Genomic DNA, 15,626 nt, shown 5'->3' on the forward strand with positions numbered 1-15,626 from the left:
ATTTTTTTTATTACTGTTTTCTCATATTGTCTATAACTGTTTACTGAAAAACAATCTGGAAATAAAAGCAATGTGATTCACACTGACCCATAAAAGCTAAACCTCATGGCTTGAAGCGAAAATGATAAACAAGAAATGATGATAAACCAGAAATATAATTCATCACATTTGTCACAGAGAAACTTTTTTTTCCTAAACTTCTGTGGTTTACATCCACTCACCTCAAGTGTTATCCTCAAGTTCTTCTGCATAAAGAAGTATGCAGAAAAACTTGAGGATAACACTTCTCACACTTCTGTTACTAAACAACCCCTGACAATACCTCAGATTCCAGTAACATGTCCAGACCCCACCTCCTCAGTATCCCCAGCTCTCCCCCACATCCTTAGCTGAGAAATAAACCCAGTTTGCTGTGGCTCATCTTGAGATTTTGCTTTTTGACTGGTGCATTAGTCATTCCTACTGAGCAAACCAGGCAAGAGTCATTAACAGTTGACTTTTCTGTACCCTCTCTCTGTAGGTATCCCTTATCTTCCTAGAACCTGATTTTCACAAAATTGGTAGAAAGTTCCTGTCTTGTAGACCTCTGCTCGATTTTACTGAAATTGGCTAATAAATTTGAAAGTTACTAAAGGGGCCGGGGAACTGTCAGCCCTATAGTTCAGTCATAAAAGGTTTCTTTTCCTAAGATGACAGGCTTCCACATTCCCATCACACTCTAATAAATGAAACAACTTCCATTAACTCACCACATTTAGCTTGTGGATTTTCCGAAGAGGGAAAGGAAAGATACTACATTAACACAGTTAAGTCCCGACTCTCTCTCATCATGAATCAGTAAACTTTAGTGCAGTAATAGCTATGATTTCTTTTTTGAGCAGGGAGAGACCTTCTCTTACACAGAAGAGTAACAGAAAAAGATACAGCACTCAGGCTGGCAGAGTCCTTCATGCCAACATTATGTAGTTTTAGAAGTGAGAGTTTCTACAGAATATTTGCACATGAAAGCAAAATATTAAGTGAAACTGGAAAGAATGGAAACCCTGTCTGCCACCAAATATAGCCAGTATGGGTGGCCATTGTGACATATATCTGTGGTTCCCAACATCAATCACCTACAATCTTCCTTTCCAGCTTATTGCTAGTTGATGGGGATGCTGTTCCTTCTAGTTTACTCCTATGCATACAAGGAAGGAGCCCAGGTTGATTTCTGCTATGTTCTTAAACTTGCAGTACACCCTCAGATAAATTCTTAATTTCTAGAGTTAATATCTTATGAGCAAACAGTCCACTCCATTCTTTTCATGACAGTATGAAAAAAGGACACTCAGGACATAGTTAATGAGTCAAGAAAAGGTAAAGTGTTAACTAGAAAGAAAAGCAAAATGTGAGGAAACCTGCACTTTAAAATGAAGCATAACTGATCTCAACACAAATGCCTGAAGAAGTTAGAAAGAAAATGCATTAACAGTCTAGGAGATTAAGACAGTCCCTTTTTTCTCCCTTTCAGTTTTTTTTTTCCTTTCAACTTTTTCAGTTTATATACTATATTAAATTCTCTTACTCCCAGGCTGTTGTTCAGAGATCTCATTAATTGAGATGTAGGAATATAACAATGAAGAGAGCAAACAGACTTTGATTCATAGATGTTTAAAGCTGCAAGAGATTGTTCACACTATTTATTTTGATGTCTCATATAACAGAATCACCCATCTGGATTTCATGCAGTAATTCTAGCAGTGGAAGAAGAAAAATCTTATGCATATACAAAGTGTTCTGAGATCACTTATTCCCCCCACCACCCAATTTCAGAAATTAGTTATACAGAATATTTAGAATAATTCAACCATCCGGAAAGTAAAAAAAAAAAAAAAAAAAAAGAATCAAAGTCAGTGAAGAATTTCCAGAAAATGCTGCCGGTTTCTTTTCATGCCTCGGATGCGTTCAGCCCAAACCTAGGGGAGGAGTGTTTCAGTGAAAATGACCTTATTACCTACAGATATGAATGTTTGTCACACTCCTGTCTTCAAGGACCTCTGCCTGTTCACTGTGAACGTTAATTTAAACAACATAACACCAGACAATGACAAAACTAGAAAAGGTTGCCCTACTCTGATTTCTGACACTTCCTTCTTTCTTTTTCTTCTCATAATTCCAGCTCCCACATGAATACCTGCCCATGCAAATCTGGGATATTTTTTGCTTGTTTTCATCAGGGACTGGAAAATTATCCTGTGGTCAAAAAGAAAGAATATCAGAAGAAAACTGAAGTGAATCTCTAAACATACATAAAACAAATATGGACACTGGGTGTCTCTTAGGTACATTGATAATGAAAATAATGGTAGTTGCAACAGAACTAACAGTTGCATTCAAGCCAGACATAAGACCATGTCACTCACACCCAATCTTTTTCCAAGTGTTTGTCATAATACATTATTGTAATATGAGTGGGAGCAGAAACACAGGGGCATGCAGATGGAACTTGCTTACAAGAACATGAGAGACCAAGGAGGAACTGGGCACCCAGCACAAGTGTTGAAACCCTTCAGCCATTAGAAACCCTCACTCTGACATAGTCTGTCATGTTCTTCCTCATCCATGGGATTTCCACAGGATTCTGCTCCTCTTGGGAAGAGTTTAAATTAAGTTTAGACATCTTTTTACATCTCAGAAAGAAGGTAGGTCAATTCCAGACACACAGTTCCTTCCAGGAGATGACTAGGTGTTACTCCCTGTATCACAGCTGAATTTGGCCTGAGGGCCTGATTTACAAAGGAGATTTTATTTTTTTATCTCCTTCCTTCCCTTAGAGTAAACCACTTTTACGTGATGTCTTGCATAGAGAAGGAAGGGATGTTTTCTGTGAACTCTGCTGCTGAAGTTGAGTTCATAAATATCAAAGAAAAAAGAAATGCAGATGAATGGCAGCAACAGTGAAAATGCTGGAGCAAGGAAGAGAAACAGGATAAGAAGGGAAAATGCTTGGGAGGATCACTTAAAAGCTTTAAAATAAAGCTATTTGTTTAGTAGCAATGGAAACATCTGAAATGAGAAAGCAATTTGCAGACTATTTGGTCTCAAAGCTCTGGCATGATCAAACAAATATGCCTACAGAAGAAAAAAAGATGAGGATCTTTTCATGCTGTTGATCCCCTTTTCCTGGTTTCCCACCTAACTGCAGAATTAGATATGAGGAACTCGCAGTATAATGTTTTCCTGCAAGTTTTTAAACAGCAGGCCCAAAACAGGCTACCGCTCAGTCTCAAACTCAGTGGGTCATGTTTTTCACACTTACCCAGCACTCCTGCAGATTTACAATTAAAGCTATGAAACAAACCAGCTCTCTCCAACCTTCTCAACATATTGCTTTGGTTACATCTCAATGTTTTCCCCTTCTTCACTGCTTTTCTTTCCCTTTTTTTTCGACATCCATTATTGCCTCTACTGCAGGAACAAATCCTGACCACCTCTACAATGGAAAAAGTCATCATTCTCAAAACAGGCAGCTGAATGCATAGCAGTCAGGAAAGAGTGTATTTATTTCACATATGGACATCAGGATACAGACAATAAGTAGGGGCCCAAAGTTAAGTTTACTCCAGAGACTCTGGTGGAATTAGTTACAACCCCACTGGAATTGTAGCAGATTGTTGTTGAACACCAGGACATTGTCAGAACTAAGCAAAATGTGGTTAATTTGTGTTTAAGTGTCTTAACACTGAAAACAGTTCCTCTTTTCCTGGTTACAGCCATACAATGATGAAGGTGTCTTGGATACTCACAGAATCATCTGGGTTGGAAAAGACCTTGAAAATCTAGTCCAACCATTAACCTAACACTGACAGTTCCCAACTACACCATATTCCTAAGTGCTATGTCAGCCCAACTCTTAAACACCTCCAGGGATGGGGACTCCACCGCTTCTTTGGGCAGCCCATTCCAACACCTAACAACCCGTTCTGTAAAGAAATGCTTCCTAATACCCAGTCTAAACCTTCTCTGGTGCAACCTGAGGTCATTACCTCTTGTACTATCACTCATACCCAGTTCCCTGCAACCTCCTTTCAGGTGGCTGCAGAGGGCGATGAGGTCTCCCTTCAGCCTCCTCTTCTCCAGACTAAACCCCCCCAGTTCCCTCAGCCGCTCCCCGTACGACCTGTGCTCCAGACCCTGCACTAACGTCATTGCCCTTCTCCGGACACGCTCGAGTCATTCAATGTCCTTTTTGTAGTGAGAGGCCCAAAACTGAACACAGGAATCGAGGTGCGGCCTCACCAGTGCCGAGTACAGGGGTCAGATCCCTTCCCTGTCCCTGCTGGCCACGCTATTGCTGACACAAGCCAGGATGCCATTGGCCTTCTTGGCCACCTGGGCACACTGCTGGCTTCTGTTCAGCCGGCTGTCAATCACCCCCCCAGGTCCCTCTCTGACTGGCAGCTCTCCAGTCACTCCTCCCCAAGCCTGTAGCCTGCTGGGAGTTGTTGTGCCCAAGGGCAGCCCCCGGCATTTGGCCTTATTGAAGCTCCTCCAGTTGGCCTCAGCCCATGGCTCCAGCCTGTCCAGGTCTCTCTGCAGAGCCTCCCTACCCTCGAGCAGATCAACACTCCCACCCAACTTGGTGTCACCTGCAAACTGACTGAGGGTGCACTCGATCCCCTCGTCTAGATCATCAATAAAGATGTTAGACAGGAGTGGCCCCAACACCGAGCCCTGGGGGACACTACTCGTGACTGGCTGACAACTGGATTAGCCCCGTTCACCACAACATTTTGGGCCGGCCATCCAGACAGTTTTTACCCAGCAAAGCATATAACCATCCAAGCCTCAAGCAGCCAGTTTTGCCAGGAGAATGCTGTGGGAAACAGTGTCAGAGGCCTTACCAACGTCAAGGTAGACAAAATGCACAGCCTTTCCCTCATCCAATAAGCAGGTCACCCTGCTGTAGAAGGAGATTAGGTTTGTCAGGCAGGTCCTGCCTTTCATAAACCCATGCTGACTGGGCCTGATGATATTGCTACATCCGTTCCAAGAAGGTAACTACAGTTTCACCAGTAGCTGCCACTCTTTTCACTGCTGACAACTACTACCAGTTGACAGTAATTCCATGATCTTTTTATGCGACCTTAGGGGTTTGTTTGGTTTTGGTTTGGTGGTTGGTTGGTTAGTTGGAATAGAGGGGTTTTTGCACAAACTATTGTATGGCTATAAATATTTCTGGAAACTGATTCTGGTAATTCTTCTTTACTATTATTGACTACACACTTGAGTACAAGGCTTGGGTACCTACCTCCTGTTTCACAGCTTTGAAGACACTGCATCCAATGCAGTTTCACCACTGCATTTCAGCTTAGGATCTTCTTTGACTTTACCCTAGCAGATATGTACACTGTGAAGCAGTCTGCATTTTAATGAACCTGTGAAGATATCAGAGGATGATGTGTACCAGGTGAAACATGCTAGTTCCTATTCATTCAGCTTCATGTATTTCCAAACCAGATTTTATGCACAATTTCTGAACTTCAGCTTCTTTATGGGATTGCCCTGATAACACAAATTATCTTTGACAACACTATACCATAGTCCTACAGATAGAGTAGGATCACATATTGTGAGGGGATAAGAAGAGGACTTAAAGCTGGTTTTCAAAGGGACAGCAGTTTTGGAAGAACTAAATGTTTCATGGCTTCTTAAAATGGGAAAGGCCTTTAAGCTTTCTTTAATGATGTGATCAAAGAGCATTGTGTTGTCATTCTATTAAACCGGAATAAGTCTATACTAATAAAGTTGAGAATAAGAGAATGAAAAAGCTAGAGAAGAAACACAAGAATTAGCTTAAAATTGTATGTATGATACAACAACATACACTTTAATACCATCAGGACATCAGATGTTTGATATCAGTCAAATGCAAAATACATAGACATAAATTTTGAATTAAAACACCTGCAGATATATATTTAATGTCATCTTAAAAAAATATACTCTGAAAATAGTTTGAAGTAAAATAGATGGTTACATGCATCATTCTATCTTATTACAAAACATAATTGTTTTGGTCTCTATTGTTGCCACAAACCATTGCTATAAATGAAGTCAAATTCTGGCACAGTCAAAAAAAATAGAGAAGCTGCTTTATCAGATTTTTAGCAATTATCCATCACACAATATGCTGTTTCTAGCACCTCCTTATAGCTGTTATTTAGAAGACAGCAAAGGGTAAAAAATAGTATTTGAGTAATTGTATAGGGCTTTGCATACAGAAAAGAAAAATTCTTTTTGGTCATTTGGTGATCAGCTAATGCCCTGAGGCATGAACACAGACTAACCCAATCTAGAAGGTAAAGCTAAAAATTTTATGGATGATCATAAAAGTTAGCTGGTGCTTTTTAAAAGTGCTGCTACACTGTTTGATTCTGACCTCCAGAATAATTTAAGTGCTTTGTGAAGAAATATTTCATTTCATTTGCTTGAAATTTACCCATGATTAGCTCCATGTGACCTCACATCCTTTAATTATGAAAGAGTGTAAAAAGTCTGGGACTGGCTGGGGTTTTTTATACACCCTTTAAATCTCCAGTGTTTCAGTTAAAGCTATGCTTGTCTGTTTCCAATATTAGGAAATCCTAAACTTTGCAAAATGTCAAGATGTAGTTTATTTGCTATACATCAACATGACACATTTTCCAAAATCCTGCTTGTTTACACAGCGAGTACTAGTGCTAGACCTCAGGATCATAGAATCATAGAACAGTTTGAGTTGGAAGATCATCTAGTTCCAATCTCCCTGCCATGGGCAGGGACACCTTCCACCAGACCAATTTGCTCAAAGCCCCGTCCAACCTGGCCTTGAACACTGCCAGGGTGGGGGTATCCCTAGCTTCTCTGGTCAACCTGTTTCTGTGTCTCACCACCCTCACAGTAAAGAATTTATTCCTTCTATCTAATCTAAAACAACCCTCTTTTAGTTTAAAACAGTCGCCCATTGTCCTATTACTACAATCCCTGATAAAGAGTCCTGCCCCATCTTTCCTGTGGGCCCCCTTTAAGTACTGGAAGGCCCCCTTTAAGTACTGGAAGGCCACTAGATCTCCCTGGAGCCTTCTCACCTCTAGGCTGAACAACTCTCTCAGCCTATCCTCACAGGGGAGGTGCTCCAGCCCCCTGATCATTTTTGTGGCCTCCTCTGGACCCAGTCAAGCAGGTCCACATCCTTCTGATGCTGGGGGCCCCAGAGCTGAATGGAGTCTCACGAGACCTGAGTAGAGGGGGAGAATCACCTCCCTTGACCTGCTGGCCACGCTTCTCTTGATGCAGCCCAGGACATGGTTGGCTTTCTGGGCTGCAAGCACACATTGGTGGCTCATAGTCAGTTTTTCTTTCACTACTACCCCCAAGTCCTTCTCCTCAGGGCTGCTCTCAATCCACTAATCACCCAGCCTGTATTTGTGCTTGGGATTGTCTCACCCATGTGCAGGACTTTACACTTGGCCTTGTTGAGTTTGATGAGGTTTGCACAAGCCCACTTCTCAACCCTCTCAAGGTCCCTCTGGATGGCAGCCCTTCCTTCCAGTGTGCCAACTGCACCACACAGCTTGGTGTTGTTGGCAAACTTGCTGAGGGTGCAGTTAATCATGTCACCAACAAAGATGTTAAAAATCACTGGTCCCAATAATGACCCCTGAGGAACGCCACCCGTCACTGCTCTTCACTTGGACATTGAGCTGTTGACCACAACTCTCTGAGTGAGACCATGCAGCCAATTCCTTATCCACTGAGTGATCCTTCCCTCAAATCCATGTCTCTCCAATTTAGAGACAAGGATGTCATGTGGGACAGTGTCACATGCTTTGCACAAGACCAGGTAGCTGATGTTAGTTGCTCTTCCCTTATCTACCAAGAGAGTAATCCCATCATAGAAGTTCACCAGATTAGTCAGACACAATTTGCTCTTAGTGAAGCCATGTTGGCTGTCACCAATCACCTCCTTATTTTCCCTGTGCTCTAGCATAGTTTCCAGGAGGATCTGCTCCATGATGTTGGCAGGGAAAAAGGTGAGACTGACTGTCTGTAGCCACCTGGGTCTTCCTTTTTTCCCCTCTTTAAAAATAGGGGTTAACTTTCCCATTTTCCAGTCAGCAGGAATTTCACTGGCATGCCACCACTTCTCAAATATGATACAGTGTCTTCACCACTTCATCCACCATTTCCCTCAGGACCCACAGATGCATCTCATCAGATCCCATGGACGTGTGCAACTTCAGGCTTCTTAGATGGTCTTGAATCTGATCTTCTCCTACAATAGGCAGTTCTTTACCAGTCCCCACCTTTGCGTTCGGTGTCTTGAGCAGTGTGGCTTGGAGCCCTTGCCAGTGAAGACTGAGGCAAAAACATCATTGAGTACCCCAGCATTCTCCACACCCCATGCGAACATTTATTTGATTTTTAGATGTTCTTCATCTTTGGAATCATTGTTTGAATTAAACTCTCATTGAGAACGTCCTAGAGGCATAGTGTTCGTGGAAAGTCATGCACTGCTATATGAGATGGGCTTCAGGTTACCCTGAAAGTAGATATATCTGGTTTAGTTTTGCTGAACATTTTTGGGAAATAAATCGACTGCAGGTTCTTGCTGGCATCCCAACACCCAATCCCAGGTATACCACCCTTAGAAAACACCTGCTACAGTCTTGATAAACCTTAGTCCTGCCAAAACCAGATAAAATTGAAATCCCCATTTTTGAGTCTAAGGTTCATGATCTACATAGGAAAAATATAAGCAAGAGCATATTGTCTTCAAGACAAAGGAGATTTTGGTCCTTGTTTAGGTTTGGCATAGTCCCATGTACTAAAAGAATTTGGCTGCTATTCATAATTTCATTCTAGTGATAGATGCACTTAATTTGAACTGGCAGCATATCAAGTCAATACAGAAAAAAGTTTCTGGAGAGAAAAAACCCTAACTCCCCCCCCCCCCCAAGCAGCTCTACTGTTATATACGAATCAAAAGCAAACAGAAAAGGTGCTCAGTGTAGAGTCTGATAAGTAAAACTTAATGCCAGCAGTACCAGCATAGCACCCCATTCCTTCCAATTGTCATAATTGCCTGTTCTGTTCTAGCTATCTGTTGTTATGCTTATATTCCAGGTTGCAGCACTGTAGTTTCAGATCATACAAGAGGTACATGCCTGAAGAAATACACTTCAGAAATAACATCTCCTTGATACTTTCTTGAAGTGCCTCAAATAACAATTTTCAGTATTTTAAAAGAAAATGATAGGAGGAGTTGGGAAAAAATAAACAACATTAAAGATAATATCTAACATTAAAGATAAACAACAACACTGAAGCAAAGAAGACAGTATATCAAAATATATGGTCATTTCCCTAGGGTGTTGACACATATGTACCAAGATTTACCTGATTTTATATTGTTAACCCAGACAAACTGAAGTCACTGTGGAGCCTACCATTTTGTTCCCTTCACTGTTTTCAGCACTTAACTAAATTTTCTGAGGGTTTCTCAGATGGAACATGCCCATGCCTTCTACCTACCTTCTGTGACATCCAATTAAAGTGCAGTTGAGTGGAAATAGATTGAAACAGTTCTATAGTGCAATAGGATGAGAAGGAAACATCAGTTTCTGTGCAAAATGGGTTGCTACTTAATGACACATCAAAAGGTTTTTACAGAAATATAGTTGTAAGAATGAAAATGTGCCATTTACTGAAGACTAATAATGTTCAGGGCTTTTTGAGTCCATTGAAAAAATTGGCTCTAGATATGCAGGTATTTTACTCAGTTGTGGAAGTTGAAGTTGTTGCCTTCAAATCAAGAGTTCTTCATTATTAGGTAGATTTTCTTCCTTCTGAACTATATGTATCAGGTCTGCTCACCAAGCCTAGAGGTTGCTTTGAGTTACACTGGTTGACAATAAGACAATAATGCCAGATGGGAGAGAAAGAGACATCAGAAAACTTGACATCTTAATTATTCTTAATTTCCTAATACCCATTGAGAAGGGCTCTAAGTATATAAAAGATATCACATGTGTATGAAGGAAAAGGACATACACAAAGGCTGCATCCTGAGACTCACAACCCCATTACAAAACCATGGCCATCTTGATAAGGAAGAATCTGACTCAGAAACCAGTTTTAGTTGCCTTGTGGAATTTAGTCAGGTATCTTAAACATCATCTGGCTATATCTATATAACTGTGGCCAGAAAAAGGAGCTGGGCTGATAATGGATCACAATATAATACCCTACAATCTGAAGTCTTAAAGATAGTTTGGGGTTTTTTTTAAGAAAACTGATGGCAGTTAAAATTTTTATTATTTGAGAGTCTATGGAAACATATTAAAAATGTTTATCAATAGTTTCCAGTGAAGCATAAACTTAAAAACTTAGTTATATGTCAACAGATAGCTTGAAGATGGAGGTGTTCGGGGACAAAAACATTTCATAGGCAAAATTATTATGTCAGCCTAGGTATCACCCTAATTATTATAAGTTATTAAACAGATATATTTATAATTCAATAGCATCAAGTCTGTCAGTTCACAGTCAAACACACTTCTAGTCCATTTGTTTTAATGCTGGTTTAAGGATTTCTAATGAACTGCTTGGCTTTTCTGCAGAAAGTAAAAAGCCTGTTTGATCGTCCTCTATTTCCATGACCTCCAGTGTCCCTGGGGCAGGGCTTTGCAGGAAGTATAGAAACACGCTTGGTGTGAAGTGGTGGCCCTAATGGGTTGTAGGTAGAGATCTGTTTTCACCTTCTCTCAATTTAAACAACCTGCTTAATCTTGAGGATTCCTTACACAGTCCAGAAAACAGCCTGCCTTCCTTTCTCAAAGTTTTCTGATGACCATGACCTATAGAGTCAGGTCCAAGCCAAGCATATGTGTTTGTGTCCATCACTCCAAGTGTCCACACACATAGAGTAATGAAAGCAAGGAAAAAAACCAGTATCTTAAACCGAGGAAAAAACAGAAGCTATTTTCTCAACTCCTGTGAAGGTCCTACATTATTTTGATTTTTAAGACCTGCTAAGAAATAATGTTGGGCATTTTTCTCAAGGACCAACCCAGAGAGGAGACAGGTTTTAACAAAATCTATTAGCAGACAATAATTCACTCTATCTATCATATTGTACCATTCATTCATGCATCATCTAACAAGATGACATTTAATACAAAACAAGAATGATGAAGGTCGCAGGAATTTGCGCAATTTATTATTAGTGTTAAGCCAGATTAGTTTAGCCAATGCTTGACTAAAATTTGCCTAGGATGACTCTGAGTAAAAGGTTATTATTGAGTGGATTTTTTCCTCTCATACTCGATCTTACATTCTGAGAACTGAACCGACTCTAGGGAGTTCTCTGAATCTCACTGAAAAAGCATTATTCAGGTCTCATGTCATGCTTCTGCCTCTGCTTTCATTCACTCTTTCAGATCCTTACAGTCACTCTCCTCTATGGTCCATCTAAGGGTTATAAGGAGATGCAGCAGTAGTGCTATTCTGTTGGGAAACCCTGTCAGAGAAACACCCTTGAGAGATAAGATCTCTGGGGGCAGAAGAACACATGATATGCACAAGCAATGCCTTTTTCAAGAGTACATTTGAGAGCCGACCTGAACAATAAACTGCAGGAATGAATGGCCCCTTTGAACACAAATCAGAAAAGATTCTTCTTAATTATCAACCCATCTGATAGTTCCAAGATTTGCTGTTGAAGAGGCCAAGCCATTTTACTTCTTGTGGTCAAGACAAATATGAAGCTGTAACAAATCCCAGTCTATGTTGAAATTGGATGCATAACAATCACTAACACACATCTAAATGCAGTAATTTTTCAATACTTTTCAGATATCCAGTCAGTTTATTTCCTTAAGATTCACGCCACAGATTTTGGGTTTTTTTAACCCCCTTTTCAAAATACCACGTTTGTGCTTCTGTGAACAATTCAGACACTGCCCTCATCCACTTTTAATGAAGTTGTCAGAGTTATATCAGAGTTAATTAAACCAGAGGCAAAAAACTACAGTGTGACATGGACAGGATGTCTCATAAGCCTTGGATACAAGGATGAATAATATTCAAACCTAACAAGCACCTCTCATTCCCATAGTATTCCTGCACGCATTGGTTATTCTAGCTCCCTTCCCCCATTATATGACAGAATTTGTCCATAAGGCTTGACAACAGTTCCTCCTTCATTTGGTATCATATAAACATCATTTATATCATTCAGTGTTTATTGCAGGGTTAAGATATACCTCTGGGTAACAAACAAATTTAGACTGAGTTTCCATGGATTTGTCATGAACGAAGCTACAAGTAATGTCTTTGAAGAGGGGGAAAAAAAAAAAAAAAAAAGAAGCCCTTCAGTCTGAGCAATTTTAAGTCCTAATGTGACATTCCTGACTATGAAAGTTAATGTTGTGAGAGCCCAAGAGAGAAACTTACAGAAGGGAAAACTCATCCATCACTACAGCTAAAGCTGGGAAGGACTTTTCCACTTTTTTTTTTTTTTTTTTTAAATCAGGACACAATACATTTCTTCCAACTGAAGTTGTTCAGACAGATAAGAAATAATTTTTTAACTGTCTGGTTTTTAGGTTTTCAGTTAAACAGTTAAATCAGTCCCCCGATCTAGCTTTCTAGGTAATCGTATCAATATTAGATTCAGCACAGGGAGTGTGAGAGGAACAAGTGATCAGGACACCTTTTGGTGACAGTTTGCCTGTTTTGAGTCAGCAGTTTCAGCCAGTCAGTCTGTGCTGCCATACAGGTTGCTCTGCTCAAAGGAGGAGCACCAACACACAACAAGCACTCCCATAAGGCTTCTTGTGACCAACAGACTTAGGAGTTATTCAGTTTTTATGGGACAATTTCAGTATGGTCAAAATTCCTCAGAAGTAATAGTTTTCAATACAGTTTCAGAAGGAGTGCCAGCCTCACACATTTCAGGAGCAGCACATATCAGGTTGCAAGAGACATTCTCCTTGCTTAACTCTACAAAACTTCAGAAAAGCATTTAAAATTCCCTATATGTTAATGTTAAAAACATTTTAAACTTTCTACTAAATGATCATACAAGGTACAATGCAAAAAATGTGCATTGAATGCAAAGGCCAAAGAGCTGCAGCGCAGAAACTACTGCTTTGAGTTTCAATGGCAACATAAGCAAACCTTATGTAATTATCAGACTTCTGATTTTTTAATTTTTTTAAAACAGTTTGCCTGTTCTCAGAAATGATAGCAATGCCTAATACTAGGCTTTGACTGATACATCACAGCAAACATTGATTTCTTCTAACTTTAACCAAACTTGAAGTCTCAGGCTGCGATTTCCCAACCTTTGTCTCTAGCTCAAGCAAAAAATATTGAGAAAGCTTCAGTGAAGACATTTCTGTAATTTCCAAGAACAAACAATATAAACAAAATATAAACAATATAAAAAGAGATGTTTTAATTAAAGTGATACAAAATTACCTGGCATTGATCCTTCAAGAAACTTTAGTGCCTCCGTGTTTTAGGGAGGGGACCAATATCTGGCAACTGCACTGAGTTGGCTTCAGCTGTCCACGGCTTCAATACAGAGACAGGGTTGTGGAGGCTCTCAGAATAAACAGAGAACCATAGAGAGGTCAGGCATTTGGGAACCCTAATAGGCACCTCAGAAGTAATGGGTTTAAGATAAGGGAATTAAGCAGAGAAGGACTTGCTGCAGATGTGAAGCAGAGAGATATAATTCATAGTTCCCATCATAGTGTCAGGACTTGCCTCCTCTGTGCCTTACTTTGGCATACCTCTGGCTCCACAGGGAAGCCACAGAACTGTTGGGGAAGTGCAGTGGGAGTTAGTGATGCAGTAGGGAAGGGTGAGAAGAGCTGATGGTCCAGAAGCCATGGACCCCATGGCTTAGACAAGCTGCCACGGGCTCAGAGACAGCCTTTGTCACCCTTCTCTAATTTGTTCCTGAACAGTGTCCATGGCTCAGGAACCCTCTCATGCCCTGCTCATGGTTGTCATGACCTCATGGGTGATTAATAGTAAGTCCTTACTTTACCCTGCCATTTATGATAGAAATATATCATGACTTCAGAACACCTTAAGAGCCACTATTTCTACTACAGAGATGGCTTTTTGTGATTATTTTCCTTTGATAATGATACCAGAGATTAGTCAGCTCCACTTTGCTAGGTTCAAGCGAAATCTGTCATAATTTTCAGCACCTATATGACCTTGTTGAGTCCAAATTCAAAGAAACGTAAAGGAAATGTATTCATTTATTCCAGCAAATTTTGGATTAAACCATGAAATCAAGGCCACTCATGAAGCCAAACAAGCTGCGTAACATAAACATGCTCCTTTGGTAGCCTATGGACCTGGGTGACAGTATGTATGCAGAAATCATAGACAATAAGAAGGATGAGCCAGAGCCATTTGTTTACTATAACGGGAAGCCTGGATGTTCTTCCACCACCTTCCCTAAAGGTCAGTGTATACTGAGGGGGTATCACAGTTTGTAGATTGCAAATAGTTACCTTTTTGGATGACATTTCCCCACCTGCACCTAATCTCATAGAAAGCAAAGCTTTTGCTTCAGGAAAAAAGCCAGTCCTCAGGCGCTAACAGACATCATTTAACACAGATTACTGCAGCAGTTTCAGACAAGTTATCTGACCTTGCACAGAGGAGCACAACGAGCCCTCCCATAATCTCTTTCCTCAGCTTTACTACGTGGGCAGCAGCTGAGAGCAGAACAGTGTTACTGTACTGATAGGAGAAGACGGAGGAAGGAATAAAGTCTTAAACTATCATAGTTACTTTTGCAGAAATGTTCTGACAATAGCTGTTCAGCGTACTATTCACACAGACCGCAGCCTGGGTTGAGTATCAGAAGTTTGGGAAGTGACATGCCTTTCTGTATTAGCAAGGTACAAAAGGTGATTTCAGCATTGTCCAAACTGCTTTTACCCCAGTTTGGGAAGTCTCTCTGCTTGGATGTGCTTTAATAGAGTTCCTTCCCCCTGCTCCATTTCACAGAAGAAGAAATCAAGGATGTCATCCCTGAATACTATTTCATGCATTTCCACTCCTCCCTTCTCTCTCCATCAGGCATGAGTTAAAAAGTCCACTACAACTAAAATCAAACCTGCAAGAGAGTCTACGGAAGTTAATTCAAGACTCTCACTATTGCATTCCCATTTGTACTGCTTATAAAACCAAACTGACTGACAAAAACCTGACTCTGCAAATTACCTCTCTCCCTTCTCGCAACATCTGTGTCCTCTATTTTCCCGTCTTTCACCCAACTAAACAAGCAGGATGTCTCAAATAAGTTCTGACATGTAAGCATGGATTTCTGAGACAAGTCCTAGCCAGAAAACCAAATTTGATGCTATGAGTTTGAGTGACGTCTAGCAAATTTTGAATCCTATGGTGAATCTTCTAGACAAATAATTTAATTCCAACTTCTAATGTGTTGAATGGCCTTATTCCTTTACTTCTTTTCCATAACTTTAGCTGTTACTTTTAAATTTTTTCTGCAACGTTTTTCAATCAAAATATCCTTAATATCAGAAAAAAAAAAAAGAAAAATATAATTG

Source organism: Athene noctua, chromosome 7 (assembly GCF_965140245.1).
Source record: "Athene noctua chromosome 7, bAthNoc1.hap1.1, whole genome shotgun sequence".
NCBI lineage: Eukaryota > Metazoa > Chordata > Aves > Strigiformes > Strigidae > Athene > Athene noctua.